This window comes from Pseudonaja textilis, chromosome 1, assembly GCF_049901715.1.
Source record: "Pseudonaja textilis isolate UNSWEBS1 chromosome 1, rPseTex1.2, whole genome shotgun sequence".
Classification (NCBI taxonomy): domain Eukaryota; kingdom Metazoa; phylum Chordata; class Lepidosauria; order Squamata; family Elapidae; genus Pseudonaja; species Pseudonaja textilis.
In genome coordinates, this window is record NC_141990.1 from 129,185,950 (window position 1) to 129,199,048 (window position 13,099).

General features: G+C 37.1%; 1 protein-coding gene across 18 annotated transcripts in view; it reads right to left on the reverse strand.

Annotated features, from left to right (window-relative positions):
- MYT1L (myelin transcription factor 1 like) overlaps positions 1 to 13,099 on the reverse strand; it is a 265,036-nt gene that overhangs the window by 59,196 nt on the left and 192,741 nt on the right. The gene's annotated exons all lie outside the window — the stretch shown is intronic.

Here is a 13,099-nt window from a genome sequence, read left to right on the forward strand (position 1 = left end):
AACAACTGGATTGCTAACTTAAAAACTTCAGGGATTCACTTAACAACTGTGGCAAAAATGGGGCAAAACTCACTTAACTAATGTCTCACTTAACAACATAAAATTGGGGCTCAATTGTGGCCTTAATTTGAGGGCTACCAGTACACTAGAAGTTGAATAAAGTTACAAAAACTTCAGAAACAATTACAAGAGTGTGAGTAAGTAGAAAAAGAAGCCAACCAACTTATAGAAATTGATTTGAAGCTTCAGTTTCCATCCAGCATTAAAAATTGTACAGCATCATGTCTGAAAATATTTCTTCTTTTTTTCCCTCCTTTTTAAAGATGAGTAAACAGTGAACACTATCACTTCTGTATGACAGTCATCCACATACTTAAGCTATTGTACTTGTGCAAGTAAAAGCAAGCCTAATGTGAACGAAGCAATATGGCTCTCCAGATAATTCTTCTTGCCACTTGATCAGTGGCATTAAAGATGCTGATTCTTGATGGATAGTAATACCTGGAGGGCCATAAATACTCACTGCCTGAGCAAAAGTGTATCAAGTTCATTTTAATATTTACTTTTTAACTAATATTTACCTTTTAAGTAAGAGAGGGAATAGAGAGGACAGGAAAGAGAAAGAAAAAGAAAAAAACATTTCTCTTCATTCTTATAGAAGCATGGCAAAAACTTTGATCTAGTGTTGGAGCTAACAGGATTTCAGTTAGGATAAACAAAATCAGATTCAACTCCATCAAGATGAAGAGGTTGTTAATTTAGAAATCTACAGATCCAAGAATTGTGTCAACTTTGATTCTTAGTGGGACTGCCTTCCTTCAGAAAGAGTAAATTTGCAATGTGAGGGTCCTTGTAGACTCACAAATCTTGCTAAAAGAACAAGTGAAAGTTGAATTAGAGAACCTTTGCTCAGCAATCTGATATGGAACAGGATGTGCAGAAGATGGTTAGTGTTGCCATTGCTATATCTGTTAGATTACTGAAATTCACTTTTCATGGAGTTGCATGTGAAGATTTTCTAGAAAATTCAGCAAGACCAAAATGGAGCAGCTTTCATGCTCCTTCTATATCATACCACTGCTACAGGAACTACACTAGTTGCTCTATTTCCAAGGGCAATTCTATGTGTTAGTTGCTTCCTTTGAAGCCGTTTTTGGCCCTGGGATTCAAAGAGAGTGTCTCTTTCAGATTGAGATACACTATGTCGTGAGAGTCCCTGCTAAAGGGGAAGTGGAAGAAGTAATTCCAACAGTGTGCATTCTCTGAAAGGTCTTCCTCCAATGGAATAATTATTTTTTGAGATGAGGATGATTTCAGGATTGGTGAGAAAGTGCTAAAAATCTGGCTGAGACTGACTACGGAACTACCAGCACTAATATTCATTTTAAAGATTTGTTGTGTTTTCTGTATTACTATTACTTATTGTCATTGTTTTCTTTCAATCTGAACACCTGTAAATTAACAAGACTCCATGAATTAATATAACGAGGGCATTATGTGTTAGACACGTCAGACAGGAATGTACAGTTATTAGAGACATTACATCTCAACAAATGTAACTGAATTGTACATTCATTCATATTTTGGCACAACTTAAACAACCATATATAAAATGATTCTTTCCACATGGGATATGTTATTGGTAAAAAAAAAAAAAACACGAACATGTAGAAATTAGTTTTTTTAATTTAATAGGAAAATTTCCCATTAAAGACATTGCCCGGGTTTGCTTGTCCCCAGGAACATGTATATATGTGTACATTTATTTATTTATAAAGTTTATAGGATGCCAATTATAGTAACTGAATGGCTTGAAGTATTATGGAAGAAATACCGAACTATTATAGTTTGAAGCAGTATAGAAGGAAATTCTACATGAATCCCCTTATGCTCCTGCTTATATCATAGGGTGAGAGGTGGGTGATGAAAGCTAAAATTTGGTCTTAGCCTCAGAAAAAAGTGAACAAAATAATTTGATTTTCTGCACCAGATTCTAGATACTAAAATCAAAATATTAAAAAAGATTTTTTTACTTTCAGATTCTCATGATTCATTTGGAAGTTACCCAAGAGCCTGAAATAGAACTTGGTTGAAGTTTGGTCATGCAGTTATTTAAATATAAGTGGTCAATCAATTTTAGCATTCCTTAACCAGGTGACATATAGTAACATCTACTAATATTTGTTATTATTAGTCTCATTTTTGCACTATCATCTTAAAAGTGTAGATTACAAAGTATTTTCTCACTCTCATCTTTACTTATGAATTGTTGAAAAAGAGCATGAGTAGCAGCAGAAAGAACTTGTCTAAAATTTGAAAGCTAGAATGAAAAAAAGTTATTCATTAACAGCAACACCACAATCATAGCAATAAAGTTGTTATTTCTAAAATTTGTCTTAGTTCTTATAAACTTCATGAGCTAAGGCACACCATATATTTTGATAATCTTACACTAAACTATTGATAAATGCTTTCGTATCACAGCAGTTGGTTTATTCATTTGATATATGGAATAGTCCTAAAATACCCACATTTGTAAATGTAGGGCAGCTTCCAACAATTTGGAACAAATTATACACAATAAATAGATAATTGCCCTTTAGAAATTCAAACTCATAGTATGAGCAATTTTAATGAAAACATTATTTATCTAAACTATCAATATTTTAGAAGTGCCAATGACAGCATAATATCCTGGGTGAGGATAGCTAATATATGCAAACAACTCAAAGAATTTAGTCTCCATGCTAGTGGCAGCCATGGCCAAGGAATAGACAGAACTTCTGTGAAAATGTTCTGTGCAGTAAGGTAAAAATCACATGATGAGCCATTGGCATTCATTGTGAATTTTGTTTTGAATAATGACTATGCTGAGGAAGTATTTCTTCCTTCAGATGCTGTAACTATCACTGAAACAGAACTCATTTCCCAACAAAAGTTTTCAATTCTCTTCTGCCTTGATATGATGCAGTGCAGTAGCATAACTACCGGTAGTGTATTTAATACTTTATTTTTGTAAGCCACTTGGAATCACCAAGAGTGAGTCAGATAGCCATGTAATTTTTAAAATAAATAAACAATAAATAAAATATCCAGAGCTGACGAGCAGGAGGAGGAGGATCCAGGCTGGCCAAATCATATCACTGCCAGTCTACCTGATCTATCTCCATTGCTTTCCTACACCGTTGATTGCCAAGTAGTTGATTGGGACACCAGCAGCAATAACTTGACTCCATACCCACTTCTGACCCTCCAGATAACCTCCTTGTCATCTTAAGCAGGTAAGAGATTCTTAGCAGGCGCCCTTTGTCCCCAAGTTGCCAAAAGGACCAACAAGAGGCACTTTTAGTCAGTAAATTCTCTACTGACAATGTCTTCTACAGATGAAACTCGAAAAATTAGAATATCGTGCAAAAGTTCATTTATTTCAGTAATGCAACTTAAAAGGTGGACCTAATATATGAGGTAGACTCATTACATGCAAAGCAAGATAGTTCAAGTCGTGATTTGTCATAATTGATGATGGCTTACAGCTCATGAAAACACCAAATCCACAATCTCAGAAATTTAGAATATTGTGAATATAGGTTCAATATTCTAGGCTCAAAGTGTCCCACTCTAAGCAGCTAATTAAGCCATAACACCTGCAAAGGGTTCCTGAGCCTTTAAATGGTCTCTCAGTCTGGTTCAGTAGGAATCACAATCATGGGAAAGACTGCTGACCTGACAGTTGTGCAGAAAACCATCATTGACACTCTCCATAAGGAGGGAAAGCCTCAAAAGGTAATTGCAAAAGAAGTTGGATGTTCCCAAAGTGCTGTATCAAAGCACATCAATAGAAAGTTATGTGGAAGGGGAAAGTGTGGAAGAAAAAGGTGACCAAGCAGCAGGGATGACCGCAGCCTGGAGTGGATTGTCAGGAAAAAGCCATTCAAAAGTGTTGGGGACTTTCACAAGGAGTGGACTGAGGCTGGAGTCAGTGCATCAAGAGCCACTACACACAGATGGATAAATGCTCTGTCTTACAATAAATGCTCTGACTTACATATTGGCAAAAAAAATCAGAAAATAAAATACAGGCTGAAGACCTTGTTGATGATCCAAACTCTGTCAAGGATCTTGGAGTACTCATCTCTAATGATCTAAGTGCTAGAGCCCACTGTAACTACATAGCCAAAAAAGGCATTAAGAGTTGTTAACCTAATCTTACGTAGCTTTTTCTCTGGTAATATCACACTACTAACTAGAGCATACAAAACATTTGCTAGACCAATACTCAAATACAGCTCATCAGTCTGGAACCCACATAACGTATCTGATATTAACACAGTTGAGAAAGTCCAAAAATATTTCACAAGAAGAGTTCTCCACTCTTCTACTCATTGCAGAATACCTTATGCCACCAGACTTGAAATTCTAGACCTAGAAAACCTAGAACTACGCCACCTTTGATCCGATCTAAGTATAGTATATAAAATCATAAATTACAATATCCTACCTATCAATGAATACTTAAGCTTCAACCATAACAATTTGCAGGAACTTGATTGCAGGAAATACGACTTCAGCAACAGAGTGGTCAATGTCCGGAATACTCTACCTGACTCTGTGGTTTCTTCCCCAAACCCCAAAAACTTTAACTTTAGACTGTCTACTATTGACTTCACCCCTTTCCTAAGAGGTCTGTAGGGGGCGTGCATAAGCGCACCAACGTGCCTACCGTCCATGTCCTATTGTTTTTTTTATTTTTCTTATATGTATCCATGTATGTTTTTACTTAACTATGTTTTTATCTTGTTTGACAAGATATTGACAAACCAAATAAAATAAAAAATAAAAAATCCTGGACGTGGGCTTCAAATGTCGTATTCCTCTTGTCAAGTCACTCCTGAACAACAAACAACATCAGAAGCGTCTCACCTGAGCTAAAGAAAAACAGAACTGGCCTGTTGCTCAGTGGTTCAAAGTCCTTTTTTTCTGATGAGAGAAACTTTTGCATCTCATTTGGAAACCAAGAACCCAGAGTCTGGAGGAAGAATGGAGAGGCACACACTGCAAGATGCTTGAAGTCCAGTGTGAAGTTTCCACAGCCTGTGTTGATTTGGGGAGCCATGTCATCTGCTGGTGTTGGTTCACTGTGCTTCATTAAGTCCAGGGTCAATGCAGCCGTCTATCAGGAGATTCTGGAGGACTTCATGCTTCCTTCCGCATACAAGCTTTATGGGATGCTGACTTCATTTTCCAGCAGGACTTGGCACCTGCCCACACTGCCAAAAGGACCAAAATCTGGTTCAATGACTGTGGGATTACTGTGCTTGATTGGCCAGCAAACTCGCCTGACCTGAACCCCATAGAGAATCTATAGGGCATTGCCAAGAGAAAGATGAGAGACATGAGACTGAACAATGCAGAAGAGGTGAAGGCCGCTATTGAAGCATCCTGATCTTCCATAACACCTCAGCAGTGCCACAGGCTGATAACTTCCATGCCACGCCGCATTGAGTCAGTAATTGCTGCAAAAGGGGCCCAAACCAAGTACTGAGTACATGTGCATGCTTATACTTTTCAGAGGTCTGATATTGTTCTATTTACAATCCTTGTTTTATTGATTGCATGTAATATTCTAATTTTCTAAGATTGTGGATTTGGGGTTTTCATGAGCTGTAAGCTATAATCATCACAATTATGAAAAATCATGGCTTGAACTATCTTGCTTTGCACGTAATGAGTCTACCTCATATATTACTTTCATCTTTTAAGTTGCATTACTGGAATAAATGAACTTTTGCACGATATTCTAATTTTTTGAGTTTCACCTGTATATGTCTTCTATATGCCTTTTATATGTCACTGATGCATTGCTTGTTAAAGACTAAGTATGAATTTTCATAACTGAAAGATTGCAAACCTTGGCCTCCTAGTTTATAATAAAAAGCATTCTAATTCATATAATAACGTGATCCGTATTACACCCTGTGCTTTGCTACTGAACCCATAATCCTCATTTTTTATTCTTACATGTTATCTTTTTAATCTGGTCAATGGTGGAGAGTTGCATATGCTTATAAAAAGTGGCTTAAAAATGTAACTCCCGCAATCCTTTCATTTTTTCATTTTAATTTGTCTCTTTTAAATTTGTATGCAGTCTAGAACACCATTTTATATGTGTACTTAACTCAAAAGGGATATACAAAATTGCTTTGGTTGGGAGAAAAGCATCTAAAAAAAACATGCCATTTTTAAAACAAAAGTTTATATACATGAAAACAGCATATAATGGACTTGAAGTAGGAAAAGTGAAGAACAACACTATCAATAGATTTGCCCGTCTCAACTAGCACACGGCAATAAAGCAATCTGTGTCAGGCACTGCTGAATGATGTATACGCTATTTATTCTTTGTATTGCCTTCTTCTGTGATACCAACAGATAAATACTTCAGACATTCCCAGCCTTTCCCCATCTTATTAAACTCGCTGTGAGTGGAGGTCGAAAGGAGTGAGCTACAGTTTTTAAGGAAGGCTTAAAATGATTTGTGTACAAAGCTTTATGCCAATTTAAAATAATACATTATCAGCTGCAGGTAAGATTTGTGTTTAATATTTCCTGTTATGGAATGGCTTAATCTAGATATATTTAGATTTGAAAATCTAATGTACACAAATGAGGTTTCATAGGCAGCAGGGCGTAAAAAAAGTGGAGACTGGAAAGTTGTATCAAAAAAATCCACTCTTATGGTCACAGACTTTGTTTTGATGAAGAGACAAATTAAAACTTCTTAAAACTTAGCAAGCCTTTAACCAATCAAATATTATCTGAAATGCCTCCTAAATTTTAAGAGTTACTTTTAGGCTTCTCTCCTATTTATTCTTAGCGTTTGTTTTTCATTGTCTTCATTGTGCCTTACAATTTTATGGCTTTACCTCATTCCCATCGTGCAACAAAAGATTGGTAGTAGACAATATCATCTCATCAGTTGTAGTTAGTATACTTAGTATACACTAAGCTAGAGCAATAAAGCGGTTTGGAACCTCACAATGCCTTTAGGAATGTCCTAATGTATATCTCTGATCTTTTCTTCTTCTGCTGGAATAATTTATTACTTAACTTTCAGGAAGGCCAAAGTATTATTTGGTCAGTGCCTTCCTTATTTATTAATGGATAGAAGCTTTATTGATGGGTATCAATAAAGCTATCAGCCTTACCAGGTAGACCGATAGGAAACAACTGAGTGCTGAACTAGATTTCAGGTCTAGTTTCTTGGAAGGTTTCGTGGAAGTCAGAAATTTTGCTGAAAGCCACACCAAATCCTCTTCTGCAAGTCTACCTCCCTCTTATTTGCATGCACCTGCTACTTTTTCTTCTTTTTGTACATATCCTTTGCCAGTTTAAATTTTTCCTTTAATAGACCTTGGGCTGCTTGCCTTTTTATATAGTAAGTTTTCAGCACATGGAATTGTGCTTTCTTGCCTGGTTATTGGTAAGACCTGTAGATAGAATCTGTAAGTTGCATGGAATGGGGGCATACCAATAGAAGTGTATTGCATTTTGTAAATAAATTTACATTTTTTTTGTAAATAAATCAGTTGTCTTGCTGGTATGAAATACAGTATCACAAATATTGCTTATAACTGTTGGTTAATCATCTCAGATTCTCCACTGGTCTCTGGATGTTGTGAGGAAGCTGAATTAATTTTAATAATAATTAGGATTTCAAAAATTTCTCAGTGAACTGACTTCCTGTGTCTGAGATCATATGATTGACCTCTATACCTCTATATCATGACTGATTCCATTATATCTAAAGACATGTTGCAAAGAGTTGAGTGGTTTCCTAGGCCATTGAGTGACCCTTGCAAGGAGTAAAATGAGACAATTTAGTAAATAAATCCACCACTACAAGTGTGTTAGTATATCACTGACTTGAGGCAACATCAGTGATAAAATCTAGAGAAGCAGTGTTCCAGGGCTATGAAGGGTTTTTTGCAGCTGCAATAACCTAGTCAGATTCCCAGGGATGATTTTTTTTTTTATATGACAGATATGACAAGAATAAACTTCTTTATGTTGGCCCAGACATGAGGCCACAAAAAGTTGATGTTAGGTTTTAAATACCCTCCATGTTCTGCTGTTTTGTTGTCATGAGACAGTACCTTCAGGTATTTCAGCTATACCTTCATTGTGAAAGGCACAACGGTACTCTTTTGGTCTCACTAGAAGTCATCCACTCGGGCCTTGGCATATGCTTCCTGCTGTTGCTATGCCCTAATCTAATCAAACAGATCAATATCCTGATCTGAGCAGAAATCCTTCCTGCTCCTTCCAGATTTTCACATTGCTCTGATTATGGTGTGACTCAAAGTTGCATGTCTATAGCATTGTTGCCAGATGGGATTTTGTAGAGATTCTATAGCCCAAATTTTCTAAGGTCAGATGCACACTTTTCTAGTTGGACAAAGACCTTACTGTACTGTAATTTTTGCAAAACATTTCTGACATGGTTACATGAAGCGAAAGAATAAACTGATATGTCATCTAAGTATAACCACCACATACTGGTCTAGAATTTCTGAAAATAAGTTGTTAATGAACCAATAAGTCCCTAGCTTCACATTTAACCAAGCCAAAAGGCATCACGGTGTATTGCCATGTCTTGTATTGAAGGTTGTTAAATACTTGTGTCCTTCTTTCATTATCATTAGATTGCAAGCACTTCTCAAGTCTAATTTTATAAAGATATGTACCTTTTGTAGCCAGCTAATAGATCTGATTAGTGGGATTGGATAGTCATCTCTAAATGCCATTCTTTTCAGGTCTTTGTAGTCATCAACTGTGTACATGCGGACCCTCTCCTTTTTTTTTTCAGAGTGGCTGCTGCCTTATTTTGGAAGGACAAAAAATGTAGTTGTTGAGTTGGAAATGTGAAGATTCCTTTTTTGATGTTGATATCCAAACATTCCTTGAAACGGACTAACTAATGAATAGACATAGGATACTGTCTCTTTCCTGGGATTTGGATTCTGGTTTCAAATTGATGGTGCAATTATATACCCGGTGGGCAGTGAGGTAACTCAGCTGCCTCTTCCTCTCCAAACACATCTGCAAAATATGCATATTTTTTCTGGCAGTGCTGATTTTCCAACATTCTGCATTGGAGTGGGTAAGGTAAGCTTTCACTGCTTATAAGTGATGTTGCTGGCATTTAGGAATGGGGAATGAGAACATCCCTTGCATCCAACTTATACCTGGATCATGCAGCTGAAGCCATGTTATTCCCAAGATGATAGGTAGTTGCAAGGAGGAAGTTACATACCATGTTATGAATTCGATGTGATCTTGGATTGTCAACTGCAAAGGAACCAGTGTGCTGCAGAATCAACCCTGCTCTTAGTGGCTGTCCATCAATTATTGTGACTTCATTGGCCTTTGTAGAGCTTGAATAAGCAATTTTAGTTTCTGTACTTTTTATGGCTATGAAATTAGTGGTTGCTCCAGATTCTACAAGGTCAGAGAATTCTACCATCTTGCTGGAAACTAAGGTTAAAATATTAAGAATGCTTGCCTGCTATCAGATGACAGATTCTCCTCAAATGGTGGAGAATCCCCCCCCCCTTGAGGGTTTAGGGGAGGGGAGGGCAGCAAAGTTTCCCTGGTATGCTGCTTCAAAGCAAATTAGGCACTTGATGGCTATGAACTCTGTTGATTTACAAGCTTTGCATTTCATTTCTGTGCCAGATATTCACACATTTACCAGGCATGTTGTGGCTATTTTACCTTGCTGGGGTCCCAAGGTAAAAATCAGAGTTTCTGATCCCTTTTTCTTTACTTCTCTCCTGATGACAGTGAACCCTTAGATGTTCTGATTTGCATATGTTCTCCCACACTGGATTTTCAGCAAGCCATTTGGGATGGGGTAAGACAGAACCCATACCATTCCTTTCCTGTCTTAGCTCGCCTAGTCAGGCATCTGTTATTATACAATACTGATATAGCTCTTCCGGGGTATTTGAGGTGCCTTGTCTTACCAGAGCATCTCTTAAGTCCTTGGTCAGTCCTTCTTTGAACTGGTTAGTCATTCTACCCTATATAGCCAGCAAGTAATTTAAAGCATGAAATATATGACCTTACTCTGCTCCATCCTCTTTCAACATCCAGATCCCTCAACTAGCAGTGATTCTCTGACGGGATCTCGAAGTGTCCTTTGAGTTTACACATGGAATCCTGATAGCTATCCAGCACTGGATTATTTCCTTCAATTCATATTTTTGCCCACTTACCTACTGCTTCTTTTAGCAAACTCAACACAAAAGTCACTGGTGCAGTCGGTGGAAACACCACCAGCTTGCATGCCATAAACATTTCATATCGGATGGTGAACGTTGAGAATTGATCCTGGTTCCCTCCAAACTTCTCTGACAAGATATCATGGGAATGCAGGGGCATATGCTAAGCTATCATCTGTGGTGCTGTTGAAGGTTGGAGTAAAACATGTCCCAGCCTATTGTGTCCGTTGTATCATGGCATTCTGTAAATTGGTCATCAGGGCATCCACTCCCTACTGGCGTTGCAACAACGCTGCTGCCAATTGCTTGGCAGATAAGGATCGGAAGACATTCCTGAGTTTTCTCACTTTGGAAAAGGTATAGACTTCCAAGATTGATGTCAGCCTTATTAGGGAGATGAGGTAGGAAGCACAACCAGGTTCTAACTATTTCTTTAATTGTAAGAGTATGTTAATAGAATCTTGCTAGTCTGGAGCTACAATTCTCCCCCCATTTCCTTTACAGCCTAAGAAACTAGAAGTTTCTATTGCGTCTTTTGCCCTATCCACTATCCAACTGTAGACTATGCTGTCTCCTATCTGACTGTTCCCTAAGTAGCATCTCTGAGCCCAACCTTCCATTCCCATATACTGTTACAAATGCACTGGATATATTGATGTAGCTTGTCTCCATGCCTCCTTAAATCTATAGCAGTATCTAAGTATATTGCTTGCTAAGGAGCCAAAGGAAAGCTTAGGTAACATTTAATATTGTGCAATATACGTATCAGTTATCTCTCATTAAGATTCAGAAGACAAGAAAACATGAAGGTGTGTGGATTTCAGCATTCTTGCTGGAAATTCTGGGAGTTGAAGTCCACATAGCTTCCAGATGCCAAAGTTGAGAAACATTGCTTTAAGAAATTCATTCATTAAAATTAATAAATATGAAATATACAACTCCTAACAAAGAAGTTCCATTAAACTAGAGGAAAGGTGCTAGTATGACTAAACGGCAGAAATACAGGTAAACATAAAAAGGTCATGAAACCAAGGTCTGAGGAATAAGAAAAGGAACACAAACTTTGGCAAAAGTATAAGCTGACTGTAAGCAACAGGATTCTTTAAGATAAAAATAATTATAACTAGTAATGTTTATTTAAACCTACAAGATGAAGAAAAATGGGCAATAGAGTCAGTAATGAGAACTTTCAGTGTCAAAGATGTGAAAGATGTAGAAAAGTATATATTTTTGGCCTCTTTTTGGTCTTCTTTTACATAACAATCACTCATATTTAAGTGATTGTCCACTAGGACTCTAAGATCCCTCTCACAGTTACTACTATTGAGCCAAGTACCATCTATTCTATACTCATGCATTTGGTCAGCCAGATGTTTAGACTGAATTTGGCATTTTTGCAAAACTATCAAGTCTTTCCAAGGCAGCTGTTGTTTTTATTTTACAATACAAAACTTCTGGTAGATCAGTCCTAGGAAGCTCCTAGAACAGCTATGGAAGGGAGGGGCTAGCATGTCTAGACAGAAGGTAACAATAAACTCTATATGATACCTAAGGTTTCCCCTCCCTATATTAAAGACACAAATGCCAGTGATGAACAAAATAAAATATTTTTTTCAGCTGCTTCAAAACACTAGTGTTTCTCAATTTGAGCTTTTACACACATATTTGTTATTATAAAAGCATTGTTTTTTGTGTGACCTTTCTTATAGGTAACACTGTCAATGCACCAAAAACCTCTCTAGAATGCAATTTAGGTTTTACTATAAAATTGGTAGGTATGGTCTCAACGACCAGCACTTTTGGACTCTGGTTGTCTACCAGAAGTCTCACTGATTTTATTATCATTTTTAGGCAAGCAGACTTCATTCTACTAGCAGAAAAAATATGTTGATTTTACCAGCAACTACAGCAGATGGCACTCACCATTTCACTGCTCCCTACAACTATCTGAACCCAAACCAGAGTCTGAAAATCAAGGACCATATCTCCCATTTATAAATAACTACAGGCTTCAGTATGTATTACAAATCCTTTGGAAAGTTATTGTAACTGACCAAGTTATATTAAACACTTTGCACAGTGCTACTCTGTCTAGCTCATGAAAATGAATTCCTTGAACTATATGCATGCTTGCTACTGAAGGCAGAAAATGCATTTGAGTTTTATCTACATGTCACAGTATTCATTTTAATCAGTCAGCTTTCACTTTCAAGGTGCTTACTCTAAGGATAAGTGCATTGTTGCATGGCTTATTCCTGCTATACCATATTAGGAAAAAGAAGAAGAAAGAAAACTGGGCAGTGATTTAGTAGAAGTAGAAGGAAAGCTTAGGGATTATGTCTAACCCAAGAATTTTCAAAGTCTCTTATAGTAAAAATAATTCTTGTGCCTTAAAGCTACCATATTGATTATGGTATAAGCTTTTGAGTCTTTCACTTCATCTCATTATGAAAATGGTTTCATTTCCCCCCTATATTTCTAATTGATGTTTTAAATAGGGACCGGACTTTCCCATTGTTATGAAATGTCAATATACTGGGAATGCTGTCCTGACAGTGTAAAATATAGGTGGTTTGTGAAGAAAATGTGTCTAACTGAGCAATCAGAAAATCTGGCTTTCAGTTTCAAATATACAACAGAAAAATGGGTCATCAAACAAATCAATCCAGGGTTCCCACTCAAAGTACAAATGACCAGGCTCAAATTATCACACCATGCACATTTTGGGAAGACCTAGCCCTCTAGAGCAGTGTGCGAAGCTGAAAAAGGTAGAAGGAAAGCGAATGATGAACAGCAAGGTGGACGGACTCAGTTAC